General features: G+C 41.3%; 1 protein-coding gene and 1 long non-coding RNA gene across 5 annotated transcripts in view; one reads left to right on the top strand and one right to left on the bottom strand.

Annotated features, from left to right (window-relative positions):
- LOC110138448 (uncharacterized) overlaps positions 1–1986 on the bottom strand; it is a 77665-nt gene extending 75679 nt beyond the window's left edge. Inside the window, exons 1-2 of one of the 2 annotated variants that reach the window (XR_011483860.1) lie at positions 1245–1986; positions 460–589 (exon numbers count right to left, since the gene is read on the bottom strand). This is a non-coding gene — a long non-coding RNA (uncharacterized lncRNA). Of the gene's footprint in view, positions 1–459 lie in introns of both variants that reach the window. The other variant, XR_011483859.1, reaches the window with a different exon arrangement.
- LOC110150686 (cytidine monophosphate-N-acetylneuraminic acid hydroxylase) overlaps positions 1–18700 on the top strand; it is a 293016-nt gene that overhangs the window by 191324 nt on the left and 82992 nt on the right. The window contains exon 1 of one of the 3 annotated variants that reach the window (XM_070456244.1): positions 13934–13952. The exons of the other annotated variants lie outside the window; for them this stretch is intronic. The gene's annotated coding sequence lies outside the window, so the exon portion shown is untranslated. Of the gene's footprint in view, positions 1–13933; positions 13953–18700 lie in introns of those variants that run through there. 3 annotated transcript variants of the gene reach the window in all.

Here is an 18700-nt window from a genome sequence, read left to right as displayed (position 1 = left end):
GTGCCATTAATATTTTTCCCTTTCCCTTCTGGATATAGAACCTTGTCCAAGTAGGAGGGTCTTGAGCTAACCCTAGCCATGAGTCAATATATGGATATTGATCCAGGTGACCCGGCTCTCCTGTGACTACTGTATAGACTGCTTCCACTATTTTTAAGTTCATGGTCTTCTCTGGTGGCCATCCTACTCCCATAGGGGGCCATTCGACCTCACAGAGTATGTGCAGGCGGTTAGGCTTTATCTTCACCCCATAGTCTCCTCCTAATCCCTTTTTAATTTTTTTAATCATGCACTCCAATACAGTTGCCTTAGATTCACTTCCCCCCATCTTGCTTACTTTTTCGGACCTCCTTCTACTTTTCCTTTTCATTCTGTCTACGAAGTTCTCTGATATTTCCACTCAATGACACTTAAATTGCCATTCTGCCTCCTTTCTAATTGGGGTGAGAAGAGCCTTACCTGCCAGATCCTAGAGAAGGAAGGGGGATCGGCGTGTCTTCACCTGCCAGTCAGCACGGCCGAACCAGAACACCACATGGTCCAAGACTGTTTCTCCCTTAACTTTCAAAGTTCATTCTGCCTTGGTGGGCTTGATCAGGTGTGGATGAAAACACAGATGGGTTAAATATCCCATGTCCCAGGCCATCTCCGGAAAAGCCAGTTCATACTCACTTACGTATCTCCCTCCTTCTAGCCTAACAATTCCGAGGGGGTCAAGAATTTCACAGCAGACGGGACACCTCCTGGGGGAGGGCAGAATATGAGCATACAAGGACCAGTTTCCTATCCTAAAAATCCCCTGGCGATTGCTGGTAATAATTTTCCCTGAGATGGTGTGGACACACCTCCTAAATGACCTTCACAAATTTCCTTCCTAAACCTAGCACGCTCGTCAACCTGTGTACCAAGCAATCGCCGCCTGCCTATTCCAGGCTCCTGTGGGTCCCCGCTCCTTCTAGTCCCTCCCAAGGGGGTGATCAGGCCCCCTCTTCCATCCTGCCGGATGGGCTCCTTCCCACCTGAGCGCTCAGTTCCTCTGCTGCTGTTCACTACCTGCCAAAGCAAAGAAACCGGACTTTGAAAGGCTGAATTCTTCCAGAGGGGCAAGGCGCCTTCTCCCCTCTAGGAGATTCAAGCCACAAAGCCTCGGGGTGGCCTCAAATGAGACCTGTCTCTTCAAAGTGAGGAGTTTCCCAGCCAATGCACCAAATGTTGTAGCCACGTGTTCCGGGAAACAAACTCACAGAAGGATAATGCAGATAGTGCAGTGCAATTTATTACACCGGCGGGCCCAAGTCAGAGTCTCCTCTTAGCCAAGGACCCTGACTAGCATTTGTGAAATCTTTTATACCCCATGTGTACCTGGGTGGGGTACGGGGTACCCCGGACATCTGAACCCGCCACCCCAAATTCCTTGAGACTTACATAAACAAAGGAAGGGTAAATACAATCACAATAACCCCATTATTCATGTGTTATGTGTTCAAACAGTTAATAATCAATAAGCCCGTGGTTACATTCCAATCTGTTAATAACTGATAAGCCTGTGATTACATTCCGATAGATACAGAAACAATTTATGACCTATCCAGAGGCAGGGGTGATTAGAGTATGTTTTCTCTTAGGCGATGAGCAACCTGGATATGATCTTCAAGGTTCCCCTGTCTAGAGGGGGTCTTATCCTTCTGTTGTTGTTTCCGTAGGCACTGAACACAGAGTTCAGAGTCCATTGGAGAGGTGGCAGAGCATGATCAGCATGAACAGGCCTGAGATGGAGTCCAGGCCCTATGAATTCCTTCTTGCATGCATATATACGCAATCTAGAAAAATGGTACTGAAGAATTTATTTACAGGGCAACAATGAAGAAACAGATATAGAGAATAGACTTACGGACATGGGGAGACAGAAGGAGAGAGTGAGGGTGAGATGCATGGAAAGAGTAACATGGAAACTCACATTACCATATGTAAAATAGAGAGCCAAAGGAATTTGCTATATGGCTCAGGAAACTCAAACAGGGGCTCTATATTAACCTAGAGGGGTGAGATGGGAAGGGAGATGGGAAGGAGCTTCAAAACGGGGTGGGGGGGGGCCTATATATATATACCTATGGCTGATTCATGTTGAGGTTTGACAGAAAACAGAAAATTCTGTAAAGCAATTATCCTTCAATAAAAATACATAAATTTAAAAAAAAAAGCAGAGACATTACTGACAAAGTTCTGTCTAGTCAAAGCTATGGTTTTTCCAGGAGTCATGTATGGGTGTCAGAACTGGACTATAAACAAAGCTGAGAACTGAAGAATTAGTGCTTTTGAGCTGTGATGTTGGAGAAGACTCTTGAGAGTCCCTTGGACTGTAGGGAGATCCAACCAGTCAATCTCAAAGGAAATCAGTCCTGAATATTCATTGGAAGGACTGATGCTGAAGCTCCAATACTTTGGCCACCTGATGCGAAGAACTGACTAACTGGAAAAGGCCCTGATGTTGGGAAAGATTGAAGGCAAGAGGAGAAGGGGATGACAGAGGATGAGATGGTTGGATGGCATCACCGACTCAATGGACATGAGTTTGAGTAGGCTCTGGGAGTTGGTGATGGACACAGAAGCCTGTGTGCTGCAGTCCATGGGGTTGCAAAGAGTCGGATATGACTGAGTGACTGAACTGACATGAACTCAAACATCCAAGAAAATTAAACCTATTAAAATCATGACCTCAGAGACTACTGAGTTATCTAATAATGTACCTATTTCTCCTCAGATTTCTGAAACTCATTTTTGGTAGTTTCTTTCAGCACTTAAAGCCTGATTTTTCTCATTCAATGTATATATTCTGAGTGACTGCTACTGCTGCTGCTGCTGCTAAGTTGCTTCAGTCGTATCTGACTCTGTGCGACCCCATAGATGGCAGCCCACCAGGTTCCGCCGTCCCTGGGGTTCTCCAGGCAAGAACACTGGAGTGGGCTGCCATTTCCTTCTTCTTTTTTTTTTTTTTTTTTTCCATTTCCTTCTCCAATGCGTGAAAGTGAAGTCGCTCAGTCGTGTCCAACTCTTCACGACCCCATGGACTGCTGCCCACCAGGCTCCTCTGCCCATGGGATTTACCAGGCAAGAGTACTGGAGTGGGTTGCCATTACCTTCTAGGATGCTACAAACTTTGGGTCTGAGACCAGTTATGGTTCTAAAACTGTTAGCTTCAGAAAGGACACAGATACATTAAGCAATTATAAGAAGCAATGGGGGAGGGGATAGTTAGGGAGTTTGGGATCAACATGTACACACTGCTATATTTAAAATGGATAGGGCTTCCCTGGTGGCTCAGTGGTAAAGAACCTGCATGCAAATGCAGTAGACATGGGTTTGATTCCTGGTCTGGAAAAATCCCACGTGCTGTGGAGCAACTAAACCCTCAACTATTGAGCCTGTGCTCTAGAAACTGTGCTCCACAACAAGAAAAGTCATCGCAATGAGAAGCTCATGTACCACAGCTAGAGAGTAGCCCCTGCTGCCTGCAACTAGAGAAAAGCCCAAGGAGCAAAAGACCCCAGCATAGTAAAAATTAAATAAACAAATAAAAGTATTTCAAAAATAAACAAAATGGATAACCAACAAGGATCTACTGTACAGCACAAGGAATGCTGTTCAATATTATGTAACAACCTAAATAGGAACAGAATTTGAAAGAGAATAGACACACATATATGTATAACTGAATCACTTTGCTGTATACCTGAAGCTATCGCAACATTGTAAATCAGCTATATTGCAATATAAAATAAAAAGTTAAAAATAAAATAAAAGAGCTATATCTTTAAAAAAGAAGCAGGAGATTCAGATAATTCATTTCTTTCTTCCTTTTTTATTTAATTAAAAATTCTTTTTTTTATCAGATAATTCATTCTTAAACAAGCAAGTGTTTTTCAGGACTATATACGGCTTGCAGAAAGTTCTTTGCAACATCCAAAACATGTGAGCAAATTGACATCTTTTAAAGGTGGTCATAGCTCTAGCACCTGAATTGTCGTTTCCAGACATTTATTTCCAACAAAAGAAGCCAAAGCTTTTAGGAGAAATAGCAGATTTGAAATTTGGAGCAGGAAAACCACCAGATAAATGTGGAATATCTTATTATACAAGAGGCAAGGAGCTGTCAAATACCATTGAGATCATCTCAAAATGACTCACAGAAATCAATCTGAAGAGAGTCCCACTGGCCAAAATGAACTGATTTGAGCATTAAGATTAATGGTGTGGATTAAAATTCATCAAATATGTTAACTCAATGAATTCAAATGGTACTAAAAAGAAATTGGAGGATTGGGGAAAGAATCAAGCATTTATCCTCCCTTTCATTTACAAACTATACAGTTAGGTAACTAGTCAATAAAGGGAAACATCTTACAAAAGGATTACAGTTAATTTATTTTAAAAGAGGAATAACAGGTCTCCACCTTGCACATCCTAATAAGATAATGAACCACAGTGGTGGTGTTTAGTCACTAAGTTGTGTCTGACTCTTGCGACCTCATGGACTGTAACATTCCAGGCTCCTCTGTCCATTGGATTTCACAGGAAAAAATACTGGAGTAGGTTGCCTTTTCCTTCTCCAAACTGAACATCAAAGGTTGGAGACATTACAAAAAGACAGAGTCTAACTTCTCCAGAGGGAAAAAGCTTTCATCAGTTAATGTAGGGCAACATTTCTCAAAGTGTGTTGTGTTAAATTCTGTCTCTATTAGCTGTGATGCCAAAAATTATTTTCATCTTAAATAAGCTTGGGGAATGTGGAACACAGTATCCTTTCTTTCTTGACGATTCATAGTGCACATTAGTATATTAAATTCCTTCAATAAACAATGAAAAAAAAAAGCAAGTCTGACATCATGGGCATCCTGATAGAAGAAACAAAGCTTTACCTTATGGAACACTCAAGAGAAACACTGAACTTGAACCTAATCAAGCCTCTAGAGTCAACTAGAGGAAATACATAAGAAGGCAGAGGGACATGTTAAATTTTTCCATGGGGATACAATCTGCAAGATTCCAATGGTGTAAAACTCTGAGGATCAAAAAACATAGTTTCTTCTACAAACACATTTTTAGGGGAAAGGAAACTGAAGGGAATCTACTAATGAAAAGAGACTTAAAAGATACATCAGCCAACCATAACACGGGAAGCTTGTTTATATCCTGAAATCTTTTAATGCTAAAAAACTCCATTTATGACAGTTACGAGACAATTGGAAATTTGAACACTAACTATTTAACACTAGTAAGGAATATTTCAGATGTAATATCAGCATACAGTTTTGTTTAAAAAGGGTCATTGCTTTTAGAGATTTATATATAAATACATGGATATAAGGGATTTATTTTCAAAAAATACTGAGTAGAGAGAAATGAACGGGAGTTTGGCTGGGGCCATGGGTTGGCTGTGGGTTAATGGTTGTGCTAGGTAATGGGTACATGAGAGGTCATATTATTTTGTCTACTATTGTGTGTATTTGAGATTCTCAGTGGTAGAACATTTTTAAAAAGAATGGTTATAATTTTTAAGTGGCTCTTTAGTGTCATATCTCACAAAGGAGGAGAGTAGATCAAGGCAAGTCTGTTTTTCACTATGTTTAGAAAGATAAATACCAAATGGTCATTGGTGGCTGCCTCTAGGGATAGAATGACAAGGATGGAGCAGAGGAAATTTGATTTCTTCTTAAATAATCTTACAGTCTTTTCTTTTAACAATAAATATGTATGTACTTTTATATAAAGTTTAAGAAAAAAATTTATTTTTGTGTCTATTAACTTAGCTCAGATGATCACAAATATCCAGTTCCTTAAAGTAGCAAAAGCATTTTTATAACAGTCACTGAAGTGAAAGAGTATCATATGTTTTCACATGTAAAATTCTGATGCATTTTTTGAAGCCTTGTGATGATATAGTTCTGAGTCATATACGAAATCAAATAGATCATATTAATGAAGCATACATTGACTTTAGAAAATGAGTGTAGAGCCAAGGGAAACCAAGTCAAGGACTAGAGCCAGAAACTCCCCACCCACTCAGAAGCTCTATAATTTACTTGTCCAAATGGCCAGATCTAACAGGGATTGGGGACACCATATAACAAATTAAGGGGGTAAAAATGTGCTTATGTTACTTACTCTTTCTTGCATGCCTGTGGCATTTAACTTTTGTTGATAGAAGCCAGGGTAGAAAGCACACAATATAATTTGTGACAAATTTATATAAGAGCCTCCCTTTGTTTTTGTGATCTGTATCTTCAAATATGTTATCTCATTCAGGAGGTCATTTATTCGTTCAATTTACCTGCGGTGGGAGGCAATATAGTATGATGGTAAACACTTTTGTTTCTGTTTGCTGCAAACCCCTTAGCAAGCATTTAAAGGGCAGCTACTGTGTGTGCAGTGAGATGTGACAGAGGTAATTATAGCCATAACAACCATTCTTTCAATAAATATTTGTGGTGCTTCCTAGGAGCCAAGTGTTATTATAAATCCTGTGGAGAGAGGTGAACAAAGCAAAATTCCTTCTCTTAAGGAGTTTATGATCTAGTGGGATAGAGAGATAATAATATACAAACATATAATGTCAAATACTGATACAAATTTTGAAGAAAAACAAAGCAGGGTATGTAGATCGCTATGGGACTGCTACTGATGATCACATATTAAAAGGTTACTCTGTGGCAAATGCAATCGTAGGAGCTTTGTATCCGTAAGCTCAGTAACTCCACAATCTATGTGAAGCAGGCATGGTAGAGTATTTCACTGCTACAGATGTGGAAAAGCTCAGTCATGTCCAACTCTTGGCGACTCCATGGGCTGTACAGAATTCTCCAGGCCAGAATACTGGAGTAGGTAGCCTTTCCCTTCTCCAGGGGATCTTGCCAACTCAGGGATTGAACCCAGGTCTCCCGCATTGCAGGCAGATTCTTTACTAGCTGAGCCACAAGGGAAGCCCAAGAATACTGGAGTGGGGAGCCTTTCCCTTCTCCAGCGGATCTTCCTGACCCAGGAATCGAACCAGGGTCTCCTGTATTGCAGGTGGCTTCTTTACCAACTGAGCTATCTGAGAAGCCCACAGATGTGGAAACTGAGGCTTAAAGTGATGAAGGTCCGGGACATAGGTACACCTATGGCTGATTCATGTTGCTGTTTGGCAGCAACCAACACAATACTGTAAAGCAATTATCCTTCAATTAAAAATTAATAAATTTAAAAAAAAAGAGGTGAAGGTCTTTCAGTGAATAAAGTGGAAACAGCAGATTTGAACCTCCTCTTTCTTCCCCAACTCCCCTCCTGTCCCTTCCCATCCCCCCCACACACACCCAGTTTTAAACTTTGGGATCTTAACCATTATAATGGAGGCAGAGTAGAGAGATGGCAAGCCTCATTAAGATGGAAAAATGACCTCTCTCTTTTACCAATGGCCATGTTGTATGCTATCCCTGGGTCTCACTTTCTTCATCTACAAAACAAAGATAATCACACCTACTGTATAGTGTAGTTTTTATGATTACATAGTAAAATATTTGTAAATCAGTAAGAACACATTGGTTTATCAAAAGTCCTCGATACATGTTATAGTCTCAAATATAATTGAGGGCCAGGTCATGAGGGGATTAATAAACACTGGGAATTTGCAGGTGGCACCTGATTACACAAGTCATGGGTGTATATCAGGAGACCTCTGGGTGTTTGGGGAGGAATTGGGAGGACAATAAAGGCCAACATCATCCACCTCACATTTGCCTCAGGCAGGTCCTGGATGCATGTGTAACATGTGAAGAAAGAGTAGCACCTAAATAGTTAACAAAACTGTTTTCTAAAAGTCAACAGCAGGGGATTGTACAGGTTGCTTTCTGCACTGGGAAGACCCAGAGGAATCGGGTGGAGAGGGAGGTGGGAGGGGGGATCGGGATGGGGAATACATGTAACTTCATGGCTGATTCATGTCAATGAATGACAAAACCCACTGCAATGTTGTGAAGTAATTAGCCTCCAACTAATAAAAATAAATGGAAAAAAAAAAAAGGGACCATCTCAACTTGCTGCTTCAATAGTGTTTCCTCAAACTAGCTGATAATCAAAATAATCTGAGGATCTTGTTGAGAGCATAAACTCAAAGTTCCAGGGTAAATTATTTCTATGGTGGGGAAATTTTGAGGGCCACTAATGTAAAGGCAAAGCCTTTCACTGTGTGGATCACAATAAACTGTGGAAAATTCTGAAAGAGATGGGAATACCAGACCACCTGACCTGCCTCTTGAGAAACCTATATGCAGGTCAGGAAGCAACAGTTAGAACTGGACATGGAACGACAGACTGGTTCCAAATAGGAAAAGGAGTACATCAAGGCTGTATATTGTCACCCTGCTTATTTAACTTATATGCAGAGTACATCATGAGAAATGCTGGGCTGGAAGAAGCGCAAGCTGGAATCAAGACTGCCGGGAGAAATATCAATAACCTCAGATATGCAGATGACACCACCCTTATGGCAGAAAGTGAAAAGGAACTAAAAAGCCTCTTGATGAAAGTGAAAGAGGAGAGTGAAAAAGTTGGCTTAAAGCTCAACATTCAGAAAAGTAAGATCATGACATCTGGTCCCACCATTTCATGGGAAATAGATGGAGAAACAGTGGAAACAGTGGCTGACTTTATTTTTGGGGGGCTCCAAAATCACTGCAGATGGTGATTGCAGCAGTGAAATTAAAAGACACTTACTCCTTGGAAGGAAAGTTATGACCAACCTAGGTAGCATATTAAAAAGCAGAGACATTACTTTGCCAGCAAATGTCTGCCTAGTCAAGGCTATGGTTTTTCCAGTGGTCATGTATGGATGTGGGAGTTGGACTGTGAAGAAAGCTGAGCACTGAAAAATTGATGCTTTTGAACTGTGGTGTTGGAGAAGACTCTTGAGAGTCCCTTTGACTGCAAGGAGATCCAACCAGTCCATCCTAAAGTAGATCAGTCCTGGGTGTTCATTGGAAGGACTGATGCTGAAGCTGAAACTCCAATACTTTGGCCAGCTCATGTGAAGAGTTGACTCATTGGAAAAGCCCCTGATGCTGGGAGGGATTGGGAGCAGGAAGAGAAGGGGACAACAGAGGAAGAGATGGCTGGATGGCATCACCAACTCGATGGACATGAGTTTGAGTAAACTCCGGGAGTTGGTGATGGACAGGGAGGCCTGGCGTGCTACGATTCATGGGGTCACAAAGAGTCGGACACGACTGAGAGACTGAACTGAATTGACCTGAACTGAATGTAAAGGGAACAAAACATTTGTTCATTGCTTTATCCCCAAAACCTAGAACAGCACCCAGCAGGTAGGAATCAATATTTGCTGAATGAAATCTCTGTGTTCTCACCTGCTTCCTATCATTCCTTCCCCAAACACACTGGGCATTTTACCTTGGTGAAATACTCTCTGAGATGCTCTGAATATTCAATTTAAGAGTCTTCTCAGGGGTGGGCCCTACATAGAGAAAAAAGAAGGTGAGATTTAAGGAGCATGGTCAGGATTTGCTTGCTTCAAACTCTTCCTCTCTGTGTCCACGAATGGTAGCAATTTCTACCACTGCAGCTCTTCTTGGGTTACGATGTGTCTTCAGGAAATTTCAATTACCAGACAAAATACATTATACCAAGAGAGGAAGGATGTTGGAGAGAGCTCCAGGGGTAAAAGCACTTTATTCATAGCTTATCACATATTGGGTTTTCCTGGTGACTCAAATGGTAAAGAATCTGCAATGTGGGAGACTCAGGTTTGATCCTTTGGTTGGGAAGATCCCCCGGAGAAGGGAATGGCAACCCACTCCAGTATTCTTGCCTGGAAAAACCCACTGGACAGAGGAGCCTGGTCGGCTACAGTCCATGGGGTCGCAAAGAGTGAGTGACTAACACAGCGGTAAGGAAAAACCTCAGGGCTTGGGGATGGCAGGCTAGGAGGAGCACATTGAAGCTGGTGGGGATGGGGGTTGGGGAGAGTTGTTGGGGCTGCGGTGGGCAGTGTTGGAAATGGTGGTGAACTTTTGAAGACTACAGAGAGGTTCACAGTTAAACTTTTCCTAAGTAACACTTAGTCTATGGGATGGGGTGGTGGAGGGAAGGGAGTCAGGGGACATTAATGGCTCCAAGTGCTTGGTACACAGTTGACTCTAACCTGTTGAAATGTATTACTGAGAGTTAGCAGTTCAATTCCACGGACATTTTTGGAAATCTTCTAAGTGCTAAGGTTTTGAATACTGCCCCAAACTCTCCAGACCCACAGCTGTTGCCCCAACACTGGGAGACTTTTGAAAAGGTGTCCCTTTCCTTCCCTATGACCAGGAAATTCTCTGACCAAGAAGCTGGAGAAGTCATTTGACTTACATTGTCTGTTTATTCTTTCTTGGATATCACCATTCTTTGTTATCTGATTGTTCTTTCATATATTTTATCCTTTACTTTTGATCATTTCAAACAAGAGAGTAAATCTGGTTCCTATTACTTCATCTTCCAGAAGTGGAAATATATGAGACATTCTTGATGCTTTTGTTTCTTACTCATTTTTGGTTTTAATTTGCCTTTCTCTGATGACTTGTGATGTCGGGCACTGTTTCATGTGCTCATTGGCCCTTGATTTATCTTTTCTGATGAAATGTCCATTCAAATCTTTTGCCTGTTTTTCTTTTTAATTGGGTTCCTTATCTTTTCAAGCAAAAGTTTAAAATTTTTTGATAAAGTCTAATTTGTTAATTTCTTTTTCATATGGTTATGCTTTCTGTGCCATTTCTAAGAAATCTTTGTGTACTTCTAAGTCCTAAATTTATTTTCTGTGCTTTCATAGTTTATTAAGATTAGGTCTATGTTTCATTTCAAATAAATTTGTGTGTATGATGTGAGGTAGGGATAAAGGTTAATTTTTTCCCTCATATGAGCACTCCGGGCTTCTCAGTTGGTGCTTGTGTTAAAAGAACCCAATGCAGGAGATGTTAAGAGACATGAGTTCAATCCCTGGGTCAGGAAGATCCCCTGGAGCAGGGCATGGCAAGCCACTCCAGTATTCTTGCCTGGAGAATCCCATGGATAGAGGAGACTGGAGGGCTTCTGTCCACAGGGTCACAAAGAGTTGGACATGACTTAAGCTACTTAGCACACATGAGCGCTCAGCTCTTTCAGTACCATTTGTTGAAAAATAACAAATGGCTTCCATTGTGTTCCATCAACCCAATCTCTCAATCCTTTACTAGCACTGGTCTTGATTCTGGAGCTTAACTAAAGGCTTTGAAGTCAAATAGTCTAAGTCCTCCAACTTTATTCTTCTTTTTCAAGATTGCTTTGGCTATTTAGGTTGTTGGTATTTCCATATACATCTTAGAATAAACTTGTCAATTCCTACACAAAACCATAATGAGACTATCATTGGAAATGCATCGAATCTATTGTATCAACAGATCAGTTGGGAGAACTGATACCTTAAAAACTGAGTCTTCAACCCTTGCTATTTTAGTGTTCATAATTAAGTTTTGATGGAATATACTGGATGTAATATCATTCTAGGACTTTATCCATTGAATCTATACATTTATATTTATTGGTACAAAGATTTTAATAATTTTATTTACTTTATCTTTCACTGTGCTGGGTCTTTGTTGCTGCGCAGGCTTTTCTTTCCTTGTGGCAAGTGGGAGCTACTCTCTAGTTGTGGTGCAGAGTCTACTCATTGAGGAGGCTTCCCCTGTTGCAGAGCACGAGCTCTAGGGCCTGTAGGCTTCAGTAATTGAAGTGTGTGGACTCAACAGTTGCAGTTCCTGACCTCTGGAGTGCAGGCTCAATAGTTATGGCACACGGGCTTAGTTGCTTCATGGTATGTGGGCTCTTCCTGGACCAGGGATTGAATCCCTGTCTCCTGCATTGGCAGCAGATTCTTTAATATTGAGCCATCAGGGGAGCCCCAAAGATTTGTATATTATGCTATCTTTTTAATGTCTTCAGTATCTATAGTATATCCTCTTTCTTACCTATAATGGTGACTTATGTCTTTTCTTTTTTCTTGACCAATAATATTACTAGGTATTTTTGAATTTTGTTTTGATCTTTTCAAAAAATTAATTTCTGAATAGATTATTTTGAGTAGGTTATCTCAATTGTATGTTAATTTTCTATCTTATTAAATTCTGCTCTTTATTTTCTCTTTTTTTCCCTGTTTATTTAGCAGTTCTTTTTCTTTCTGGAATTCATATTTAGCTCATTATATTTCAGACTTTCTTCTTTTGCACTGTCAACATTTACCTTTAAATATTGCTTCAATGAATCCTGCAGGTTTGTTGTGTATATTTTCATTAGAACCTAGTTCTAAATATTTTCTCATCTATTATGAGTTACTTTTGACCAACGTAGCACCAGGGGGCTTCCCTTGTGGCTCAGATGGTAAAGAATCTGTCTGCCATGCAGAAAACCCGGGTTCCATCCCTGGGTCATGAAAATCCTCTGGAGAAGGAAATGGCAACCCAGTCTAGTATTCTTGCCTGGAGAATTCCATGGACGGAGGAGCCTGGCAGGCTACAGTCCATGGGATGGCAAAGACCTGGACATGACTGAGTGACTAACACTTTTACTTTTCACTTCACTTCAATATAGCACACAAATATTTGTTTCTTAATTTCCAAAAGTACATTTTACTACTTAATGTTTTGATTTTTATTCTGAACTAGGTTGCATTATAATATATACAATATTATTTCTCTGTGTAATATTATCCCTTTGAAATTAGCTGACATTCAACCTGTGTATAATCATCTAGGTAACTGTTACAAATGTGCAGGAAAATAATGTGTATTGTTTAGTTGTTGAGTGGTGGGTTATAAATGATAACATGTTATACATATCATATAGAGGCAATATATAAAATTATGTATTATATATCATAAATAATATGTAGCATCTTGTATATGTTATACATGATATAGCAGCATTATATATGAATAGAGACATTGCATACAATAATATATATAATATCTAAAGTATCACGTTATATATGCTATAGAGGATATACATCTGTATATATGTGTACATGTATATATTAATTATTTTCTGTTTTTTTATTATTTCAAACAAGAGGGTAAACCCGGTCCCTACTATTCCATCTTGACCAAAAGTGAAATTACATGAATCCTTTTTGATACTTTCATTTCCTACTCGTTTTGGGTTTTAATTCATATTTCTCTGATACCGAATGATGCTGGGCACTTTCCCATGTGCTCACTGGCCATATGTAGGTACATACATCCATTAGGTCAGGTTTCTAAATTTCATTATTCAAACCTCCTCATCCTTACCAACTTTCCCCCCTGACATACACCAACATGTACCTTCGGAGGCTACCAGTGTTCTGATCGTGGCTCTAGCGAGTCTGGAAGCTGCACAGGTACCATCATTAGGATAAAATTCTTTCTGAAGACCAGCCATGCCCGGAGCTAAGTTCCCGCTTCCCCTCGAGGGAAAAGAAGCTCCGCGAGGGAGCTGCCCCGAGAGTCCGGGTGGAGAGAGCGTGGGGGCAGGGAGCGCCCCGCGCGCGCGGGAGGCCCCGGGGACCGTCCGCCTGAGCGGAGGGTGCGGGGCGGGTTCCCAGATGCCCCCGAGCCGTCAGGAGTCGGTGACGCGACGGGGAGGAGCCTTTCCCGAGGTAACGGGACGGCAAGCACCGTTCCCGAGTACCAGGTCCTGCCGCCTGGGCCGCGCCCAGAAGGTACCCCTTGTCCCCACGCGGTTCCCAGCCAGGCACCTCTCTCTGGGGGAGCCTATTTTCTCTTCCCTCGACTCTGGTGCCTCTCCCTCCCGCCCCTCCGAGTGCAGCCAGATTCCTGCGGTGCCTGCGTCTACGGGGGCGCCTCCGCTCAGGCCCCCCCGCCCGCCTCCCACACACCGTTCGTCAGGTGCCGCAGGTGAGGCCTCGCTCGCTCGCCGGCTGCCGGCGCGTCAGAGCCCTCAGCGCGCCGCCGGCTGCGCCTGCGCACTCGCGACTAACCGCTAAAATACATTTATCTGCTTATGCTCTCAGTTGCTGAGGAAGTATTTACACGTCTATTTTGATTTTGAACTTGCTTTTTCCTCAGAATTTGTCAGTATTCTTGAGGCTGTTAGGACTGCATGCAAATTTAAGCTAAGTAAGATCTCTGAAGGGGCTTCCCTGGAGGCTCAGATGGTTTCTGATGAACTGAACCGTTTATCCTTATATCTCTGGCAATATTTATTGCTTAAACTACTCTTTTTCTATTGTCAGTGTGGCTCTGTCAGTTTTCTCTTGGTTAGAATTTGCCTGATACCTCTTTCAGGAGTAGGTGACATATGTGTAAGTATGGGAAAAGACATGTTTCAGTTCATAGAATTGAATTAATGATACTACTATGGACCTTTTTTATGGTGTTGCGTTGGCTTATCCTGCTTTGAAAGGTGAGTTCTTTTGTACTGCGGGTCTGTTCGATGCTTTGGGATTTTACCTGAAGGAATCGTCTTCAGTTGAATTAGAAGTGGAGTCCTCTCCAGAGGGTCTTCATTTGCTTCTTCCAGGTTTATGAGAACTTCTAGTCTAGGATCACTGAAAATTAAATTCTTGTCCACTTCTCCCAGGTAGTGTGAATTCAGGCTGAAAATGTTGATGAAAGTTGAGTTCTTTATTTTTTTTCTCCTTTCTAAATTGATGGTTTAACCCACTGGGATACCAACTTTTGGGGAGAAGATGTATTAGATCCCTCAGGTTGGGCCTGCTCTGGGCTGTGTCTCTGGAGCCCTTTTGAGGCTATGACTTCAAAGCTGAATCTTCGTTTCCCCTTCCCTTCTTGTCTGGTAAATGGCTGGAGATAGTGCTCACTCTATATCGCTCAATCCTTGGCTTGAGAAGCACTTACTTCTTCTGTGACAGCTCACTGACTCTTTTCAGGTTTTTATTTGTTTTTAGTTGATTTCAGCAGGAGGGTCCTTTCAGTATTTAACTCACCAACCTCACTGGAAAGAGACTCTAAATTTAGTGGGTAGCAATCAAACTCTGCTAGGCTGCTCATTTATGCATTCTTCCCTCTCAAGTATTTCTATTTCTCAGGACACTACAATTGAGAAAATTTGTATGATTTTCATAAAGAGAAATTGGGATGGTGAAAGGCTTTGCTATGTGGTAGCTGTTTTAGTAACTTTTTAGCTGGGACCAGTTTTGAAAGAGAACATTGCAACATTTTGAAGAGAATACTGCAAACCATTTACATCCGTCCACTAGGAACTGCCTAGGAAAAGTGAATTTTTTAAAAAAAAGCTTTAGCTTTTACTGCCCTTTAGAATATATTTTTCTTCTAGAAGCCTTCTTCCAAAAGTAAAATCACACAAACACACTGTGGTGAGTTGGTTGGTTGCCCCACCATCCAAAGATATGTCTAGTCGGAACCTCTGAATGTGACTTTATTTGGGAAAAGGGTTTTTGTTGATATAATTAAGTTACGAATTTTAAGGTGAGATTATCCTGGGTTATCTGGGTAGACCTGACTCTGAACCCAATGGCAGATGTCGTTATAAGAACAGGAAAGCACACAACGAGAAGAGGAGAAATAGAGAAGAAGGTAATTTAAAGATGGAGGCAGAGACTGAAGGGACAATCTATGAGCCAGGAACTGCCAAGGATTGTCAGCACCGAAGCTAAGAGGCAGGAACAGATTCTTCTTACAGCCCTCAGAAGGAACCAACCTGTTGATACCTAGATTTAAGACTTCTGACTTCTAGATCCATGAAAGCATACATTTCTGTTATCCTAAGCTACCCAGTTTATCATGCTTAGTTATGACAGCTCTAAGAAGCTCATAACCAAATTTGGAGACTCTTTCTGCTCCAATAGTTTTGAAAAGCCTGCCATTGTTTCCCTTCAAGCATAATTAAGGAATAACAATCAGGTGAGACGAGAAGGAAATAGCAACCCACTTCAGTATTCTTGCCTGGGAAATCCCATGGACACAGGAGCCTGGCAGTCTAGAGTCCATGGGGTCACTAGAGTTGGACACGACTTAGCAACTAAACCAACCAGTCAGGTGAGAGAACTGCCATAGAAGATCTCTGGGGGCCCCTCTCAACTTCAAGAGTTTCCTGGTGATAAGATTAAATGCCGTGTATGCTTAACACTTTATACATATATAAAGCCTTTCCTGACTATTACCATTACTTTTTTTCTTTTTTTTTACATAACTAGCATTCAGACTTGGCATTTGTCATCAGCCTCCTCTTCATCCTCAACTGTCCACTGTTTTTACTGTTTGATCCTTCCTCCTACTCCTTCATGCCCCTTCTCTCTTCTTACATAAACAATTGAAATAAGGCTCTCTGAAACTTCCCAGAGTGACTCTGAACTTGACAGAGAAGTAATTTTTATCCAGTGAAGACCAACCACAAAATAGCTCCTGGAATTTGTACAGCAAATTATAACTTAGGACTCAATTTTGCACATTTTGTTTTTCAGCGTGGTAGCTCTTTTAGGTAGGTATTATCATGACCACTTTATAAGAACAGTTTTTTCTGTAGGTAGAATCCAAGAATTAACTGGATCTGGGAGGAACCTTGGTGCTGCTGGCCTGACTGTTTCATTCACTGATTAAACAGTTCTTGAGTAACTATAATGTACTAGATTGAAAGAGTTTCTGGAAATTCAATTGTAATCAATATGTTCCAGGCTTCCTCTGGTGGTTAGCAAACATATTTCACTCCCAGCAATAGTGTAGCAATTTTGTAGCATTAACAAAGTGGATACTAATTTTAAAGCACAGTAATTGTAAGAGTCGGACTATAAAGAAAGCTGAGTGCTGAAGAATTGATGTTTTTGAACTGTGGTGTTGGTGATCTCCCTTGGGCTGCAAGGAGATCCAACCAGTCCATCCTAAAGGAAATCAGTCCTGAATATTCATTGGAAGGACTGATGCTGAAGCTGAAGATCCAATACTTTGGCTACCTGATGTGAAGAACTGGCTCATTGGAAAAGACCCTAATGCTGGGAAAGATTGAAGGCGGGAGGAGAAGGGGATGACAGAGGATGAGCTGGTTGGATGACATCACTGACTCAGTGGACATGAGTTTGAGTAAGCTCGGGGAGTTGGTGATGGACAGGGAGGCCTGGCATGCTGCAATCCATGGGGTTGCAAAGAGTCGGATATGACTGAGTGACTGAACTGAACTGAATTGAATTATAAGTAGGATTTTTTTGCACACTCCAAATCAAAAGAAGTAAATGAACAATGTGTTGTACAGCCCTATTTATGTTGGTACCCATAAGTCAGCATGCGTGTGGGTGCTAAGTTGCTTCAGTCGTGTCTGACTCCTTGCGACCCTATGAACTGTAGCCTGCCAGGCTCCTCTGTCCCTAAGATTCTCCAGGCAAGAATAGTGAAGTGGGTTACCATGCTCCCCTGTAGGGGATCTTCCTGACCCAGGGATCAAATCTGCATCTCTTACATCTCCTGCATTGGCAGGTGAGTTCTTTATCACTAGGGCCACCTGGGAAGCCCCACCCATAGATCTACTTTATGTCTAATTGCTATATTCACAGAAGGATGTGCCCTAATTTATTTGCTCTTTCCTCTATTGGTATTTTTAATATTTTGTTTTCAACAGACATTTTTTTTTGTACAAATGCTGAAGCACTTCTTAAAACAAAATCATACTTGAAGCAGAATTGCTGAATCAAAGGATACTCACATTTAAAATTTGCTCGATACTGTCAAATTTCCCCCCAAAGCTACCAGTTTATATCCTTGTGACTATTATGTGCATACACCTTTCCCAATGTGCCCATCAACAGTGAATAATATTCATCTTTAAAATTCTGTCAAAGTGTGGAAATTCCTTAAAAAACTGGAAATAGAACTGCCATATGACCCAGCAATCCCACTCCTGGGCATACACACCGAGGAAACTAGATCTGAAAGAGACACGTGCACCCCAATGTTCATCGCAGCACTGTTTATAATTGCCAGGACATGGAAGCAACCTAGATGCCCATCAGCAGACGAATGGATAAGGAAGCTATGGTACATATACACAATGGAATATTACTCAGCCATTAAAAAGAATTCATTTGAATCAGTTCTAATGAGATGGATGAAACTGGAGCCCATTATACAGAGTGAAGTAAGCCAGAAAGATAAAGACCATTACAGTATACTAACACATATATATGGAATTTAAAAAGATGGTAACGATAACCCTATATGCAAAACAGAAAAAGAGACACAGATGTACAGAACAGACTTTGGGACTCTGTGGGAGAAGGTGAGGGTGGGATGTTCAGAGAGAATAGCACTGAAACAAGTATACTGTCAAGGGTGAAACGGATCAGCAGCCCAGGTTGGATGCATGAGACAAGTGCTCAGGGCTGGTGCACTGGGAAGACCCAGAGGGATCAGATGGGGAGGGAGGCGGGAGGGGGGGTCGGGATGGGGAACACATGTAAATCCATGGCTGATTCATGTCAATGTATGGCAAAAACCACTACAATATTGTAAAGTAATTAGCCTCCAACTAATAAAAATAAATGATAAAAAAAATAAAATTCTGTCAAACTGAAGAGTGAGAAATAACTTAATCTTGTTTTAATTGATGGGAGGAGGGCAGAGGAGAAGGTTAGGGGAGATTTTCCCTTTCTTCTCTTTAAATCTGTTGTGAGACA

The sequence above is a fragment of the Odocoileus virginianus genome, chromosome 27, assembly GCF_023699985.2.
Source record: "Odocoileus virginianus isolate 20LAN1187 ecotype Illinois chromosome 27, Ovbor_1.2, whole genome shotgun sequence".
In the NCBI taxonomy this organism is placed as follows: Eukaryota; Metazoa; Chordata; class Mammalia; order Artiodactyla; family Cervidae; genus Odocoileus; species Odocoileus virginianus.
Note: the sequence above shows the minus strand (reverse complement) of the source record. Positions and strands in the feature narration are given on the sequence as shown.